At 51.0% G+C, this 19,376-nt stretch overlaps 1 protein-coding gene and 1 pseudogene across 1 annotated transcript in view; one reads left to right on the top strand and one right to left on the bottom strand.

Annotated features, from left to right (window-relative positions):
• The window catches only part of LOC148134080 (uncharacterized), a gene marked incomplete at its 3' end in the record, with an annotated part of 104,952 nt that overhangs the window by 16,644 nt on the left and 68,932 nt on the right, over nucleotides 1–19,376 (bottom strand). The window lies entirely within an intron of this gene.
• LOC148134081 (uncharacterized) lies at nucleotides 1,437–18,324 on the top strand (annotated as a pseudogene).

The following is a 19,376-nucleotide window of genomic DNA, read 5'->3' as shown; positions in this document are numbered from 1 at the left end:
TTAGACACAGAGTAAAGTCCCCTCTACATTGTCCCCATTAAACACTCCCAGGACAGGGACAGCACGGGGTTAGACACAGAGTAAAGAACCCTCTACATTGTCACCGTTAAACACTCCCAGGACAGGGACAGCACGGGGTTAGACACAGAGTAAAGACCCCTCTACATTGTCCCCATTAAACACTCCCAGGACAGGGACAGCACGGGGTTAGACACAGAGTAAAGACCCCTCTACATTGTCCCCATTAAACACTCCCAGGACAGGGACAGCACGGGGTTAGATACAGAGTAAAGACCCCTCTACATTGTCCCCATTAAACACTCCCAGGACAGGGACAGCACGGGGCTAGATACAGAGTAAAGACCCCTCTACATTGTCCCCATGAAACACTCCCAGGACAGGGACAGCACGGGGTTAGACACAGAGTAATGACCCCTCTACATTGACCCCATTAAACACTCCCAGGAAAGGGACAGCACGGGGTTAGACACAGAGTAAAGAGCACTCTACATTGTCCCCATTAAACACTCCCAGGACAGGGACAGCACGGGGTTAGACACAGAGTAAAGACCCCTCTACATTGTCCCCATTAAACACTCCCAGGACAGGGACAGCACGGGGTTAGACACAGAGTAAAGACCCCTCTACATTGTCCCCATTAAACACTCCCAGGACAGGGACAGCACGGGGTTAGACACAGAGTAAAGACCCCTCTACATTGTCCCCATTAAACACTCCCAGGACAGGGTCAGCACGGGGTTACATACAGAGTAAAGACCCCTCTACATTGTCCCCATTAAACACTCCCAGGACAGGGACAGCACGGGGTTAGACACAGAGTAAAGACCCCTCTACATTGTCCCCATTAAACACTCCCAGTACAGGGACAGCACGGGGTTAGACACAGAGTAAAGACCCCTCTACATTGTCCCCATTAAACACTCCCAGGACAGGGACAGCACGGGGTGAGACACAGAGTAAAGAACCCTCTACATTGTCCCCATTAAACACTCCCAGGACAGGGTCAGCACGGGGTTAGATACAGAGTAAAGACCCCTCTACATTGTCCCCATTAAACACTCCCAGGACAGGGACAGCACGGGGTTAGACACAGAGTAAAGACCCCTCTACATTGTCCCCATTAAACACTCCCAGGAAAGGGACAGCACGGGGTTAGACACAGAGTAAAGACCCCTCTACATTGTCCCCATTAAACACTCCCAGGAAAGAGACAGCACGGGGTTAGACACAGAGTAAATACCCCTCTACATTGTCCCCATTAAACACTCCCAGGACAGGGACAGCACGGGGTTAGATACAGAGTAAAGACCCCTCTACATTGTCCCCATTAAACACTCCCAGGACAGGGTCAGCACGGGATTAGACACAGAGCAAAGAGCCCTCTACATTGTCACCATTAAACACTCCCAGGACAGGGACAGCACGGGGTTAGACACAGAGTAAAGACCCCTCTCCATTGTCCCCATGAAACACTCCCAGGACAGGGACAGCACGGGATTAGACACAGAGTAATGACCCCTCTACATTGTCCCCATTAAACACTCCCAGGAAAGGGACAGCACGGGGTTAGACACAGAGTAAAGACCCCTCTCCATTGTCCCCATTAAACACTCCCAGGACAGGGACAGCACGGGGTTAGATACAGAGTAAAGACCCCTCTACATTGTCCCCATTAAACACTCCCAGGACAGGGACAGCACGGGGTTAGACACAGAGTAAAGACCCCTCTACATTGTCCCCATTAAACACTCCCAGGACAGGGACAGCACGGGGTTAGACACAGAGTAAAGACCCCTCTACATTGTCCCCATTAAACACTCCCAGGACAGGGACAGCACGGGGTTAGACACAGAGCAAAGAACCCTCTACATTGTCCCCATTAAACACTCCCAGGACAGGGACAGCACGGGGTTAGATACAGAGTAAAGACCCCTCTACATTGTCCCCATTAAACACTCCCAGGACAGGGACAGCACGGGGTTAGACACAGAGTAAAGACCCCTCTACATTGTCCCCATTAAACACTCCCAGGACAGGGACAGCACGGGGTTAGACACAGAGTAAAGACCCCTCTACATTGTCCCCATTAAACACTCCCAGGGGAAAGGTACAGCACGGGGTTAGATACAGAGTAAAGAACCCTCTACATTGTCCCCATTAAACACTCCCAGGACAGGGACAGCACGGGGTTAGACACAGAGTAAAGACCCCTCTACATTGTCCCCATTAAACACTGCCAGGAAAGGGACAGCACGGGTTAGACACAGAGTAAAGAACCCTCTACATTGTCCCCATTAAACACTCCCAGGAAAGGGACAGCACGGGGTTAGACACAGAGTAAAGACCCCTCTACATTGTCCCCATTAAACACTCCCAGGACAGGGACAGCACGGGGTTAGACACAGAGTAATGACCCCTCTACATTGTCCCCATTAAACACTCCCAGGACAGGGACAGCACGGGGTTAGACACAGAGTAAAGACCCCTCTACATTGTCCCCATTAAACACTCCCAGGACAGGGACAGCACGGGGTTAGACACAGAGTAAAGGCCCCTCTACATTGTCCCCATTAAACACTCCCAGGACAGGGACAGCACGGGGTTAGACACAGAGTAAAGACCCCTCTACATTGTCCCCATTAAACACTCCCAGGACAGGGACAGCACGGGGTTAGACACAGAGTAATGACCCCTCTACATTGTCCCCATTAAACACTCCCAGGACAGGGACAGCACGGGGTTAGACACAGAGTAAAGAACCCTCTACATTGTCCCCATTAAACACTCCCAGGACAGGGACAGCACGGGGTTAGACACAGAGTAAAGACCCCTCTACATTGTCCCCATTAAACACTCCCAGGACAGGGACAGCACGGGGTTAGACACAGAGTAAAGACCCCTCTACATTGTCCCCATTAAACACTCCCAGGACAGGGACAGTACGGGGTTAGACACAGAGCAAAGAGCCCTCTACATTGTCCCCATTAAACACTCCCAGGAAAGGGACAGCACGGGGTTAGATACAGAGTAAAGAACCCTCTACATTGTCCCCATTAAACACTCCCAGGAAAGGGACAGCACGGGGTTAGACACAGAGTAAAGAACCCTCTACATTGTCCCCATTAAACACTCCCAGGACAGGGACAGCACGGGGTTAGATACAGAGTAAAGACCCTTCTACATTGTCCCCATTAAACACTCCCAGGACAGGGACAGCACGGGATTAGACACAGAGCAAAGAGCCCTCTACATTGTCCCCATTAAACACTCCCAGGACAGGGACAGCACGGGGTTAGACACAGAGTAAAGACCCCTCTCCATTGTCCCCATGAAACACTCCCAGGACAGGGACAGCACGGGATTAGACACAGAGTAATGACCCCTCTACATTGTCCCCATTAAACACTCCCAGGAAAGGGACAGCACGGGGTTAGACACAGTGTAAAGACCCCTCTCCATTGTCCCCATTAAACACTCCCAGGACAGGGACAGCACGGGGTTAGATACAGAGTAAAGAACCCTCTACATTGTCCCCATTAAACACTCCCAGGACAGGGACAGCACGGGGTTAGACACAGAGTAAAGACCCCTCTACATTGTCCCCATTAAACACTCCCAGGACAGGGACAGCACGGGGTTAGACACAGAGTAAAGACCCCTCTACATTGTCCCCATTAAACACTCCCAGGACAGGGACAGCACGGGGTTAGACACAGAGTAAAGACCCCTCTACATTGTCCCCATTAAACACTCCCAGGACAGGGACAGCACGGGGTTAGACACAGAGCAAAGAACCCTCTACATTGTCCCCATTAAACACTCCCAGGACAGGGACAGCACGGGGTTAGATACAGAGTAAAGACCCCTCTACATTGTCCCCATTAAAAACTCCCAGGACAGGGACAGCACGGGGTTAGACACAGAGTAAAGACCCCTCTACATTGTCCCCATTAAACACTCCCAGGACAGGGACAGCACGGGGTTAGACACAGAGTAAAGACCCCTCTACATTGTCCCCATTAAACACTGCCAGGAAAGGGACAGCACGGGTTAGACACAGAGTAAAGACCCCTCTACATTGTCCCCATTAAACAGTCCCAGGACAGGGACAGCACGGGGTTAGACACAGAGTAAAGACCCCTCTACATTGTCCCCAGTAAACACTCCCAGGACAGGGACAGCACGGGGTTAGATACAGAGTAAAGACCCCTCTACATTGTCCCCATTAAACACACCCAGGACAGGGACAGCACGGGGTTAGACACAGAGTAAAGACCCCTCTACATTGTCCCCATTAAACACTCCCAGGAAAGGGACAGCACGGGGTTAGACACAGAGTAAAGACCCCTCTACATTGTCCCCATTAAACACTCCCAGGACAGGGACAGCACGGGGTTAGACACAGAGTAATGACCCCTCTACATTGTCCCCATTAAACACTCCCAGGACAGGGACAGCACGGGGTTAGACACAGAGTAAAGACCCCTCTACATTGTCCCCATTAAACACTCCCAGGACAGGGACAGCACGGGGTTAGACACAGAGTAAAGAACCCTCTACATTGTCCCCATTAAACACTCCCAGGACAGGGACAGCACGGGGTAAGACACAGAGTAATGACCCCTCTACATTGTCCCCATTAAACACTCCCAGGACAGGGACAGCACGGGGTTAGACACAGAGTAAAGACCCCTCTACATTGTCCCCATTAAACACTCCCAGGACAGGGACAGCACGGGGTTAGACACAGAGTAAAGACCCCTCTACATTGTCCCCATTAAACACTCCCAGGAAAGGGACAGCACGGGGTTGGACACAGAGTAAAGAACCCTCTACATTGTCCCCATTAAACACTCCCAGGACAGGGACAGCACGGGGTTAGATACAGAGTAAAGACCCCTCTACATTGTCCCCATTAAACACTCCCAGGACAGGGACAGCACGGGATTTGACACAGAGTAATGACCCCTCTACATTGTCCCCATTAAACACTCCCAGGACAGGGACAGCACGGGGTTAGACACAGAGTAAAGACCCCTCTACATTGTCCCCATTAAACACTCCCAGGACAGGGACAGTACGAGGTTAGATACAGAGTAAAGAACCCTCTACATTGTCCCCATTAAACACTCCCAGGAAAGGGACAGCACGGGGTTGGACACAGAGTAAAGAACCCTCTACATTGTCCCCATTAAACACTCCCAGGACAGGGACAGCACGGGGTTAGATACAGAGTAAAGACCCTTCTACATTGTCCCCATTAAACACTCCCAGGACAGGGACAGCACGGGATTAGACACAGAGCAAAGAGCCCTCTCCATTGTCCCCATTAAACACTCCCAGGACAGGGACAGCACGGGGTTAGACACAGAGTAAAGAACCCTCTACATTGTCCCCATTAAACACTCCCAGGACAGGGACAGCACGGGGTTAGACACAGAGTAAAGAGCCCTCTACATTGTCCCCATTAAACACTCCCAGGACAGGGACAGCACGGGGTTAGACACAGAGTAATGACCCCTCTACATTGTCCCCATTAAACACTCCCAGGACAGGGACAGCACGGGGTTAGACACAGAGTAAAGACCCCTCTCCATTGTCCCCATTAAACACTCCCAGGACAGGGACAGCACGGGGTTAGATACAGAGTAAAGACCCCTCTACATTGTCCCCATTAAACACTCCCAGGAAAGGGACAGCACGGGGTTAGACACAGAGTAAAGACCCCTCTACATTGTCCCCATTAAACACTCCCAGGACAGGGACAGCACGGGGTTAGATACAGAGTAAAGACCCCTCTACATTGTCCCCATTAAACACTCCCAGGACAGGGACAGCACGGGGTTAGACACAGAGCAAAGAACCCTCTACATTGTCCCCATTAAACACTCCCAGGACAGGGACAGCACGGGGTTAGATACAGAGTAAAGACCCCTCTACATTGTCCCCATTAAACACTCCCAGGACAGGGACAGCACGGGGTTAGACACAGAGTAAAGACCCCTCTACATTGTCCCCATTAAACACTCCCAGGAGAGGGACAGCACGGGGTTAGACACAGAGTAAAGACCCCTCTACATTGTCCCCATTAAACACTCCCAGGGGAAAGGTACAGCACGGGGTTAGATACAGAGTAAAGAACCCTCTACATTGTCCCCATTAAACACTCCCAGGACAGGGACAGCACGGGGTTAGACACAGAGTAAAGACCCCTCTACATTGTCCCCATTAAACACTGCCGGGAAAGGGACAGCACGGGTTAGACACAGAGTAAAGAACCCTCTACATTGTCCCCATTAAACACTCCCAGGAAAGGGACAGCACGGGGTTAGACACAGAGTAAAGACCCCTCTACATTGTCCCCATTAAACACTCCCAGGACAGGGACAGCACGGGGTTAGACACAGAGTAATGACCCCTCTACATTGTCCCCATTAAACACTCCCAGGACAGGGACAGCACGGGGTTAGACACAGAGTAAAGAACCCTCTACATTGTCCCCATTAAACACTCCCAGGACAGGGACAGCACGGGGTTAGACACAGAGTAAAGACCCCTCTACATTGTCCCCATTAAACACTCCCAGGACAGGGACAGCACGGGGTTAGACACAGAGTAATGACCCCTCTACATTGTCCCCATTAAACACTCCCAGGACAGGGACAGCACGGGGTTAGACACAGAGTAAAGACCCTTCTACATTGTCCCCATTAAACACTCCCAGGACAGGGACAGCACGGGGTTAGATACAGAGTAAAGACCCCTCTACATTGTCCCCATTAAACACTCCCAGGAGAGGGACAGCACGGGGTTAGACACAGAGTAAAGACCCCTCTACATTGTCCCCATTAAACACTCCCAGGACAGGGACAGCACGGGATTTGACACAGAGTAAAGACCCTTCTACATTGTCCCCATTAAACACTCCCAGGACAGGGACAGCACTGGGTTAGACACAGAGTAAAGACCCCTCTACATTGTCCCCATTAAACACTCCCAGGACAGGGACAGTACGAGGTTAGATACAGAGTAAAGAACCCTCGACATTGTCCCCATTAAACACTCCCAGGAAAGGGACAGCACGGGGTTAGACACAGAGTAAAGAACCCTCTACATTGTCCACATTAAACACTCCCAGGACAGGGACAGCACGGGGTTAGATACAGAGTAAAGACCCTTCTACATTGTCCCCATTAAACACTCCCAGGACAGGGACAGCACGGGATTAGACACAGAGCAAAGAGCCCTCTCCATTGTCCCCATTAAACACTCCCAGGACAGGGACAGCACGGGGTTAGACACAGAGTAAAGAACCCTCTACATTGTCCCCATTAAACACTCCCAGGACAGGGACAGCACGGGGTTAGATACAGAGTAAAGACCCCTCTACATTGTCCCCATTAAAAACTCCCAGGACAGGGACAGCACGGGGTTAGACACAGAGTAAAGACCCCTCTACATTGTCCCCATTAAACACTCCCAGGACAGGGACAGCACGGGGTTAGACACAGAGTAAAGACCCCTCTACATTGTCCCCATTAAACACTGCCAGGAAAGGGACAGCACGGGTTAGACACAGAGTAAAGACCCCTCTACATTGTCCCCATTAAACAGTCCCAGGACAGGGACAGCACGGGGTTAGACACAGAGTAAAGACCCCTCTACATTGTCCCCAGTAAACACTCCCAGGACAGGGACAGCACGGGGTTAGATACAGAGTAAAGAACATTCTACATTGTCCCCATTAAACACTCCCAGGAAAGGGACAGCACGGGTTAGACACAGAGTAAAGACCCCTCTACATTGTCCCCAGTAAACACTCCCAGGACAGGGACAGCACGGGGTTAGATACAGAGTAAAGAACCCTCTACATTGTCCCCATTAAACACTCCCAGGAAAGGGACAGCACGGGGTTAGACACAGAGTAAAGACCCCTCTACATTGTCCCCATTAAACACTCCCAGGACAGGGACAGCACGGGGTTAGACACAGAGTAATGACCCCTCTACATTGTCCCCATTAAACACTCCCAGGACAGGGACAGCACGGGGTTAGACACAGAGTAAAGACCCCTCTACATTGTCCCCATTAAACACTCCCAGGACAGGGACAGCACGGGGTTAGACACAGAGTAAAGAACCCTCTACATTGTCCCCATTAAACACTCCCAGGACAGGGACAGCACGGGGTTAGACACAGAGTAATGACCCCTCTACATTGTCCCCATTAAACACTCCCAGGACAGGGACAGCACGGGGTTAGACACAGAGTAAAGACCCCTCTACATTGTCCCCATTAAACACTCCCAGGACAGGGACAGCACGGGGTTAGACACAGAGTAAAGACCCCTCTACATTGTCCCCATTAAACACTCCCAGGACAGGGACAGCACGGGGTTAGATACAGAGTAAAGACCCCTCTACATTGTCCCCATTAAACACTCCCAGGAGAGGGACAGCACGGGGTTAGACACAGAGTAAAGACCCCTCTACATTGTCCCCATTAAACACTCCCAGGACAGGGACAGCACGGGATTTGAGACAGAGTAATGACCCCTCTACATTGTCCCCATTAAACACTCCCAGGACAGGGACAGCACGGGGTTAGACACAGAGTAAAGACCCCTCTACATTGTCCCCATTAAACACTCCCAGGACAGGGACAGTACGAGGTTAGATACAGAGTAAAGAACCCTCTACATTGTCCCCATTAAACACTCCCAGGAAAGGGACAGCACGGGGTTAGACACAGAGTAAAGAACCCTCTACATTGTCCCCATTAAACACTCCCAGGACAGGGACAGCACGGGGTTAGATACAGAGTAAAGACCCTTCTACATTGTCCCCATTAAACACTCCCAGGACAGGGACAGCACGGGATTAGACACAGAGCAAAGAGCCCTCTCCATTGTCCCCATTAAACACTCCCAGGACAGGGACAGCACGGGGTTAGACACAGAGTAAAGAACCCTCTACATTGTCCCCATTAAACACTCCCAGGACAGGGACAGCACGGGGTTAGACACAGAGTAAAGAGCCCTCTACATTGTCCCCATTAAACACTCCCAGGACAGGGACAGCACGGGGTTAGACACAGAGTAAAGAACCCTCTACATTGTCCCCATTAAACACTCCCAGGACAGGGTCAGCACGGGATTAGACACAGAGCAAAGAGCCCTCTACATTGTCCTCATTAAACACTCCCAGGAAAGGGACAGCACGGGGTTAGACACAGAGTAAAGACCCCTCTACATTGTCCCCATTAAACACTCCCAGGACAGGGACAGCACGGGGTTAGATACAGAGTAAAGACCCCTCTACATTGTCCCCATTAAACACTCCCAGGACAGGGACAGTACGGGGTTAGACACAGAGCAAAGAACCCTCTACATTGTCCCCATTAAACACTCCCAGGACAGGGACAGCACGGGGTTAGATACAGAGTAAAGACCCCTCTACATTGTCCCCATTAAACACTCCCAGGACAGGGACAGCACGGGGTTAGACACAGAGTAAAGACCCCTCTACATTGTCCCCATTAAACACTCCCAGGGGAAAGGTACAGCACGGGGTTAGATACAGAGTAAAGAACCCTCTACATTGTCCCCATTAAACACTCCCAGGACAGGGACAGCACGGGGTTAGATACAGAGTAAAGACCCCTCTACATTGTCCCCATTAAACACTCCCAGGAAAGGGACAGCACGGGGTTAGACACAGAGTAAAGACCCCTCTACATTGTCCCCATTAAACACTCCCAGGACAGGGACAGCACGGGGTTAGATACAGAGTAAAGACCCCTCTACATTGTCCCCATTAAACACTCCCAGGACAGGGACAGCACGGGGTTAGACACAGAGCAAAGAACCCTCTACATTGTCCCCATTAAACACTCCCAGGACAGGGACAGCACGGGGTTAGATACAGAGTAAAGACCCCTCTACATTGTCCCCATTAAACACTCCCAGGACAGGGACAGCACGGGGTTAGACACAGAGTAAAGACCCCTCTACATTGTCCCCATTAAACACTGCCAGGAAAGGGACAGCACGGGTTAGACACAGAGTAAAGAACCCTCTACATTGTCCCCATTAAACACTCCCAGGAAAGGGACAGCACGGGGTTAGACACAGAGTAAAGACCCCTCTACATTGTCCCCATTAAACACTCCCAGGACAGGGACAGCACGGGGTTAGACACAGAGTAATGACCCCTCTACATTGTCCCCATTAAACACTCCCAGGACAGGGTCAGCACGGGGTTAGACACAGAGTAAAGACCCTTCTACATTGTCCCCATTAAACACTCCCAGGACAGGGACAGCACGGGGTTAGATACAGAGTAAAGACCCCTCTACATTGTCCCCATTAAACACTCCCAGGAGAGGGACAGCACGGGGTTAGACACAGAGTAAAGACCCCTCTACATTGTCCCCATTAAACACTCCCAGGACAGGGACAGCACGGGATTTGACACAGAGTAAAGACCCTTCTACATTGTCCCCATTAAACACTCCCAGGACAGGGACAGCACGGGGTTAGACACAGAGTAAAGACCCCTCTACATTGTCCCCATTAAACACTCCCAGGACAGGGACAGTACGAGGTTAGATACAGAGTAAAGAACCCTCGACATTGTCCCCATTAAACACTCCCAGGAAAGGGACAGCACAGGGTTAGACACAGAGTAAAGAACCCTCTACATTGTCCCCATTAAACACTCCCAGGACAGGGACAGCACGGGGTTAGATACAGAGTAAAGACCCTTCTACATTGTCCCCATTAAACACTCCCAGGACAGGGACAGCACGGGATTAGACACAGAGCAAAGAGCCCTCTCCATTGTCCCCATTAAACACTCCCAGGACAGGGACAGCACGGGGTTAGACACAGAGTAAAGAACCCTCTACATTGTCCCCATTAAACACTCCCAGGACAGGGACAGCACGGGGTTAGACACAGAGTAAAGAGCCCTCTACATTGTCCCCATTAAACACTCCCAGGACAGGGACAGCACGGGGTTAGATACAGAGTAAAGACCCCTCTACATTGTCCCCATTAAACACTCCCAGGACAGGGACAGCACGGGGTTAGACACAGAGTAAAGAACCCTCTACATTGTCCCCATTAAACACTCCCAGGACAGGGACAGCACGGGGTTAGATACAGAGTAAAGACCCCTCTACATTGTCCCCATTAAACACTCCCAGGACAGGGACAGCACAGGGTTAGACACAGAGTAAAGACCCCTCTACATTGTCCCCATTAAACACTCCCAGGACAGGGACAGCACGGGATTAGACACAGAGTAATGACCCCTCTACATTGTCCCCATTAAACACTCCCAGGACAGGGACAGCACGGGGTTAGACACAGAGTAAAGACCCCTCTACATTGTCCCCATTAAACACTCCCAGGAAAGGGACAGCACGGGGTTGGACACAGAGTAAAGACCCCTCTACATTGTCCCCATTAAACACTCCCAGGACAGGGACAGCACGGGGTTAGACACAGAGTAAAGACCCCTCTACATTGTCCCCATTAAACACTCCCAGGACAGGTACAGCACGGGATTAGACACAGAGTAAAGACCCCTCTACATTGTCCCCATTAAACACTCCCAGGACAGGGTCAGCACGGGGTTAGACACAGAGTAAAGACCCCTCTACATTGTCCCCATTAAACACTCCCAGGAAAGGGACAGCACGGGGTTAGACACAGACTAAAGACCCCTCAACATTGTCCCCATTAAACACTCCCAGGACAGTGACAGCACGGGGTTAGACACAGAGTAAAGAACCCTCTACATTGTCCCAATTAAACACGCCCAGGACAGGGACAGCACGGGGTTAGACACAGAGTAAAGAACCCTCTACATTTTCCCCATTAAACACTCCCAGGACAGGGACAGCACGGGGTTAGACACAGAGCAAAGAACCCTCTACATTGTCCCCATTAAACACTCCCAGGACAGGGACAGCACGGGGTTAGACACAGAGTAAAGAGCCCTCTACATTGTCCCCATTAAACACTCCCAGGACAGGGACAGGACGGGGTTAGACACAGAGTAAAGAACCCTCTACATTGTCCCCATTAAACACTCCCAGGACAGGGACAGCACGGGGTTAGACACAGAGTAAAGAACCCTCTACATTGTCCCCATTAAACACTCCCAGGACAGGGACAGCACGGGGTTAGACACAGAGTAAAGACCCCTCTATATTGTCCCCATTAAACACTCCCAGGACAGGGACAGCACGGGGTTAGATACAGAGTAAAGACCCCTCTACATTGTCCCCATTAAACACTCCCAGGAAAGGGACAGCACGGGGTTAGACACAGAGTAAAGACCCCTCTACATTGTCCCCATTAAACACTCCCAGGAAAGGGACAGCACGGGGTTAGACACAGAGTAAAGACCCCTCTACATTGTCCCCATTAAACACTCCCAGGAAAGGGACAGCACGGGGTTAGATACAGAGTAAAGACCCCTCTACATTGTCCCCATTAAACACTCCCAGGACAGGGACAGCACGGGGTTAGATACAGAGTAAAGACCCCTCTACATTGTCCCCATTAAACACTCCCAGGACAGGGACAGCACGGGGTTAGACACAGAGCAAAGACCCCTCTACATTGTCCCCATTAAACACTCCCAGGACAGGGACAACACGGGGTTAGACACAGAGTAAAGACCCCTCTACATTGTTCCCATTAAACACTCCCAGGACAGGGACAGCACGGGGTTAGACACAGAGTAAAGAGCCCTCTACATTGTCCCCATTAAACACTGCCAGGAAAGGGACAGCACGGGTTAGACACAGAGTAAAGAACCCTCTACATTGTCCCCATTAAACACTCCCAGGAAAGGGACAGCACGGGGTTAGACACAGAGTAAAGACCCCTCTACATTGTCCCCATTAAACACTCCCAGGACAGGGACAGCACGGGGTTAGACACAGAGTAATGACCCCTCTACATTGTCCCCATTAAACACTCCCAGGACAGGGTCAGCACGGGGTTAGACACAGAGTAAAGACCCTTCTACATTGTCCCCATTAAACACTCCCAGGACAGGGACAGCACGGGGTTAGATACAGAGTAAAGACCCCTCTACATTGTCCCCATTAAACACTCCCAGGAGAGGGACAGCACGGGGTTAGACACAGAGTAAAGACCCCTCTACATTGTCCCCATTAAACACTCCCAGGACAGGGACAGCACGGGATTTGACACAGAGTAAAGACCCTTCTACATTGTCCCCATTAAACACTCCCAGGACAGGGACAGCACGGGGTTAGACACAGAGTAAAGACCCCTCTACATTGTCCCCATTAAACACTCCCAGGACAGGGACAGTACGAGGTTAGATACAGAGTAAAGAACCCTCGACATTGTCCCCATTAAACACTCCCAGGAAAGGGACAGCACAGGGTTAGACACAGAGTAAAGAACCCTCTACATTGTCCCCATTAAACACTCCCAGGACAGGGACAGCACGGGGTTAGATACAGAGTAAAGACCCTTCTACATTGTCCCCATTAAACACTCCCAGGACAGGGACAGCACGGGATTAGACACAGAGCAAAGAGCCCTCTCCATTGTCCCCATTAAACACTCCCAGGACAGGGACAGCACGGGGTTAGACACAGAGTAAAGAACCCTCTACATTGTCCCCATTAAACACTCCCAGGACAGGGACAGCACGGGGTTAGACACAGAGTAAAGAGCCCTCTACATTGTCCCCATTAAACACTCCCAGGACAGGGACAGCACGGGGTTAGATACAGAGTAAAGACCCCTCTACATTGTCCCCATTAAACACTCCCAGGACAGGGACAGCACGGGGTTAGACACAGAGTAAAGAACCCTCTACATTGTCCCCATTAAACACTCCCAGGACAGGGACAGCACGGGGTTAGATACAGAGTAAAGACCCCTCTACATTGTCCCCATTAAACACTCCCAGGACAGGGACAGCACAGGGTTAGACACAGAGTAAAGACCCCTCTACATTGTCCCCATTAAACACTCCCAGGACAGGGACAGCACGGGATTAGACACAGAGTAATGACCCCTCTACATTGTCCCCATTAAACACTCCCAGGACAGGGACAGCACGGGGTTAGACACAGAGTAAAGACCCCTCTACATTGTCCCCATTAAACACTCCCAGGAAAGGGACAGCACGGGGTTGGACACAGAGTAAAGACCCCTCTACATTGTCCCCATTAAACACTCCCAGGACAGGGACAGCACGGGGTTAGACACAGAGTAAAGACCCCTCTACATTGTCCCCATTAAACACTCCCAGGACAGGTACAGCACGGGATTAGACACAGAGTAAAGACCCCTCTACATTGTCCCCATTAAACACTCCCAGTCCAGGGACAGCACGGGGTTAGATACAGAGTAAAGACCCCTCTACATTGTCCCCATTAAACACTCCCAGGAAAGGGACAGCACGGGGTTAGACACAGACTAAAGACCCCTCAACATTGTCCCCATTAAACACTCCCAGGACAGTGACAGCACGGGGTTAGACACAGAGTAAAGAACCCTCTACATTGTCCCAATTAAACACGCCCAGGACAGGGACAGCACGGGGTTAGACACAGAGTAAAGAACCCTCTACATTTTCCCCATTAAACACTCCCAGGACAGGGACAGCACGGGGTTAGACACAGAGCAAAGAACCCTCTACATTGTCCCCATTAAACACTCCCAGGACAGGGACAGCACGGGGTTAGACACAGAGTAAAGAGCCCTCTACATTGTCCCCATTAAACACTCCCAGGACAGGGACAGGACGGGGTTAGACACAGAGTAAAGAACCCTCTACATTGTCCCCATTAAACACTCCCAGGACAGGGACAGCACGGGGTTAGACACAGAGTAAAGAACCCTCTACATTGTCCCCATTAAACACTCCCAGGACAGGGACAGCACGGGGTTAGACACAGAGTAAAGACCCCTCTATATTGTCCCCATTAAACACTCCCAGGACAGGGACAGCACGGGGTTAGATACAGAGTAAAGACCCCTCTACATTGTCCCCATTAAACACTCCCAGGAAAGGGACAGCACGGGGTTAGACACAGAGTAAAGACCCCTCTACATTGTCCCCATTAAACACTCCCAGGAAAGGGACAGCACGGGGTTAGACACAGAGTAAAGACCCCTCTACATTGTCCCCATTAAACACTCCCAGGAAAGGGACAGCACGGGGTTAGATACAGAGTAAAGACCCCTCTACATTGTCCCCATTAAACACTCCCAGGACAGGGACAGCACGGGGTTAGATACAGAGTAAAAACCCCTCTACATTGTCCCCATTAAACACTCCCAGGACAGGGACAGCACGGGGTTAGACACAGAGCAAAGACCCCTCTACATTGTCCCCATTAAACACTCCCAGGACAGGGACAACACGGGGTTAGACACAGAGTAAAGACCCCTCTACATTGTTCCCATTAAACACTCCCAGGACAGGGACAGCACGGGGTTAGACACAGAGTAAAGAGCCCTCTACATTGTCCCCATTAAACACTCCCAGGACAGGGACAGCACGGGGTTAGACACAGAGTAAAGAACCCTCTACATTGTCCCCATTAAACACTCCCAGGACAGGGACAGCACGGGGTTAGACACAGAGTAAAGACCCCTCTACATTGTCCCCATTAAACACTCCCAGGACAGGGACATCACGGGGTTCGACACAGAGTAAAGACCCCTCTACATTGCCCCATTAAACACTCCCAGGACAGGGACAGCATGGGGTTAGATACAGAGTAAAGATCCCTCTACATTGTCCCCATTAAACACTCCCAGGACAGGGACAGCACGGGGTTAGACACAGAGTAAAGACCCCTCTACATTGTCCCCATTAAACACTCCCAGGAAAGGGACAGCACGGGGTTAGATACAGAGTAAAGACCCTTCTACATTGTCCCCATTAAACACTCCCAGGACAGGGACAGCACGGGGTTAGACACAGAGTAAAGACCCCTCTACATTGTGCCCATTAAACACTCCCAGGACAGGGACAGCTCGGGGTTAGACACAGAGTAAAGACCCCTCTCCATTGTCCCCATTAAACACTCCCAGGACAGGGACAGCACGAGGTTAGACACAGAGTAAAGAACCCTCTACATTGTCCCCATTAAACACTCCCAGGAAAGGGACAGCACGGGGTTAGATACAGAGTAAAGACCCCTCTACATTGTCCCCATTAAACACTCCCAGGAAAGGGACAGCACGGGGTTAGACACAGAGTAAAGACCCCTCTCCATTGTCCCCATTAAACACTCCCAGGACAGGGACAGCACGGGGTTAGACACAGAGTAAAGACCCCTCTCCATTGTCCCCATTAAACACTCCCAGGACAGGGACAGCACGGGGTTAGACACAGAGTAAAGAGCCCTCTACATTGTCCCCATTAAACACTCCCAGGAAAGGGACAGCACGGGGTTAGATACAGAGTAAAGACCCCTCTACATTGTCCCCATTAAACACTCCCAGGACCGGGACAGCACGGGGTTAGACACAGAGTAAAGACCCCTCTACATTGTCCCCATTAAACACTCCCAGGACAGGGACAGCACGGGGTTAGACACAGAGTAAAGACCCCTCTACATTGTCCCCATTAAACACTTCCAGGAAAGGGACAGCACGGGGTTAGATACAGAGTAAAGACGCCTCTACATTGTCCCCATTAAACACTCCCAGGACAGGGACAGCACGGGGTTAGACACAGAGTAAAGACCCCTCTACATTGTCCCCATTAAACACTTCCAGGAAAGGGACAGCACGGGGTTAGACACAGAGTAAAGACGCCTCTACATTGTCCCCATTAAACACTCCCAGGACAGGGACAGCACGGGGTTAGATACAGAGTAAAGACCCCTCTACATTGTCCCCATTAAACACTCCCAGGAAAGGGACAGCACGGGGTTAGACACAGACTAAAGACCCCTCAACATTGTCCCCATTAAACACTCCCAGGACAGTGACAGCACGGGGTTAGACACAGAGTAAAGAACCCTCTACATTGTCCCAATTAAACACGCCCAGGACAGGGACAGCACGGGGTTAGACACAGAGTAAAGAACCCTCTACATTTTCCCCATTAAACACTCCCAGGACAGGGACAGCACGGGGTTAGACACAGAGCAAAGAACCCTCTACATTGTCCCCATTAAACACTCCCAGGACAGGGACAGCACGGGGTTAGATACAGAGTAAAGAACCCTCTACATTGTCCCCATTAAACACGCCCAGGACAGTGTCAGCACGGGGTTAGACACAGAGTAAAGACCCCTCTACATTGTCCCCATTAAACACTCCCAGGACAGGGACAGCACGGGGTTAGACACAGAGTAAAGACCCCTCTATATTGTCCCCATTAAACACTCCCAGGACAGGGACAGCACGGGGTTAGATACAGAGTAAAGACCCCTCTACATTGTCCCCATTAAACACTCCCAGGAAAGGGACAGCACGGGGTTAGACACAGAGTAAAGACCCCTCTACATTGTCCCCATTAAACACTCCCAGGAAAGGGACAGCACGGGGTTAGACACAGAGTAAAGACCCCTCTACATTGTCCCCATTAAACACTCCCAGGAAAGGGACAGCACGGGGTTAGATACAGAGTAAAGACCCCTCTACATTGTCCCCATTAAACACTCCCAGGACAGGGACAGCACGGGGTTAGATACAGAGTAAAGACCCCTCTACATTGTCCCCATTAAACACTCCCAGGACAGGGACAGCACGGGGTTAGACACAGAGTAATGACCCCTCTACATTGTCCCCATTAAACACTCCCAGGACAGGGACAGCACGGGGTTAGACACAGAGGAAAGACCCCTCTACATTGTCCCCATTAAACACTCCCAGGAAAGGGACAGCACGGGGTTAGATACAGAGTAAAGACCCCTCTACATTGTCCCCATTAAACACTCCCAGGACAGGGTCAGCACGGGGTTAGACACAGAGTAAAGAACCCTCTACATTGTCCCCATTAAACACTCCCAGGACAGGGACAGCACGGGGTTAGACACAGAGTAAAGACCCCTCTACATTGTCCCCATTAAACACTCCCAGGACAGGGACAGCACGGGGTTAGACACAGAGTAAAGACCCCTCTACATTGTCCCCATTAAACACTCCCAGGACAGGGACAGCACGGGGTTAGACACAGAGTAAAGAACCCTCTACATTGTCCCCATTAAACACTCCCAGGACAGGGACAGCACGGGGTTAGATACAGAGTAAAGACCCCTCTACATTGTCCACATTAAACACACCCAGGACAGGGTCAGCACGGGTTAGACACAGAGTAAAGACCCCTCTACATTGTCCCCATTAAACACTCCCAGGAAAGGGACAGCACGGGGTTAGATACAGAGTAAAGACCCCTCTACATTGTCCCCATTAAACACTCCCAGGACAGGGACAGCACGGGGTTAGACACAGAGTAAAGACCCCTCTACATTGTCCCCATTAAACACTCCCAGGACAGGGACAGCACGGGGTTAGATACAGAGTAAAGACCCCTCTACATTGTCCCCATTAAACACTCCCAGGACAGGGACAGCACGGGGTTAGACACAGAGTAAAGACCCCTCTACATTGTCCCCATTAAACACTCCCAGGACAGGGTCAGCACGGGTTCGACACAGAGTAAAGACCCCTCTACATTGTCCCCATTAAACACTCCCAGGACAGGGACAGCACGGGGTTAGACACAGAGTAAAGACCCCTCTACATTGTCCCCATTAAACACTCCCAGGACAGGGACAGCACGGGGTTAGATACAGAGTAAAGACCCCTCTACATTGTCCCCATTAAACACTCCCAGGACAGGGACAGCACGGGGTTAGACACAGAGTAAAGACCCCTCTACATTGTCCCCATTAAACACTCCCAGGACAGGGACAGCACGGGGTTAGACACAGAGTAAAGAACCCTCTACATTGTCCCCATTAAACACTCCCAGGACAGGGACAGCACGGGGTTAGACACAGAGTAAAGAACCCTCTACATTGTCCCCATTAAACACTCCCAGGACAGGGACAGCACGGGGTTAGAAACAGAGCAAAGACCCCTCTACATTGTCCCCATTAAACACTCCCAGGAAAGGGACAGCACGGGGTTAGACACAGAGTAAAGACCCCTCTACATTGTCCCCATTAAACACACCCAGGACAGGGACAGCACGGGGTTAGACACAGAGTAAAGACCCCTCTACATTGTCCCCATTAAACACTCCCAGGACAGGGACAGCATGGGGTTAGATACAGAGTGCACCGCCCTCTGTACTGTCCCCATCAAATACTCCCAGGACAGGGAC

The sequence above is a fragment of the Chiloscyllium plagiosum genome, unplaced genomic scaffold (genome assembly GCF_037043375.1).
Source record: "Chiloscyllium plagiosum isolate Xiang-an unplaced genomic scaffold, Cpla_swu_hap1 HiC_scaffold_110, whole genome shotgun sequence".
In the NCBI taxonomy this organism is placed as follows: Eukaryota; Metazoa; Chordata; class Chondrichthyes; order Orectolobiformes; family Hemiscylliidae; genus Chiloscyllium; species Chiloscyllium plagiosum.
The sequence above is the reverse complement of the archived record's forward strand: the minus strand, read 5'-3'. Positions and strand labels throughout refer to the sequence as shown.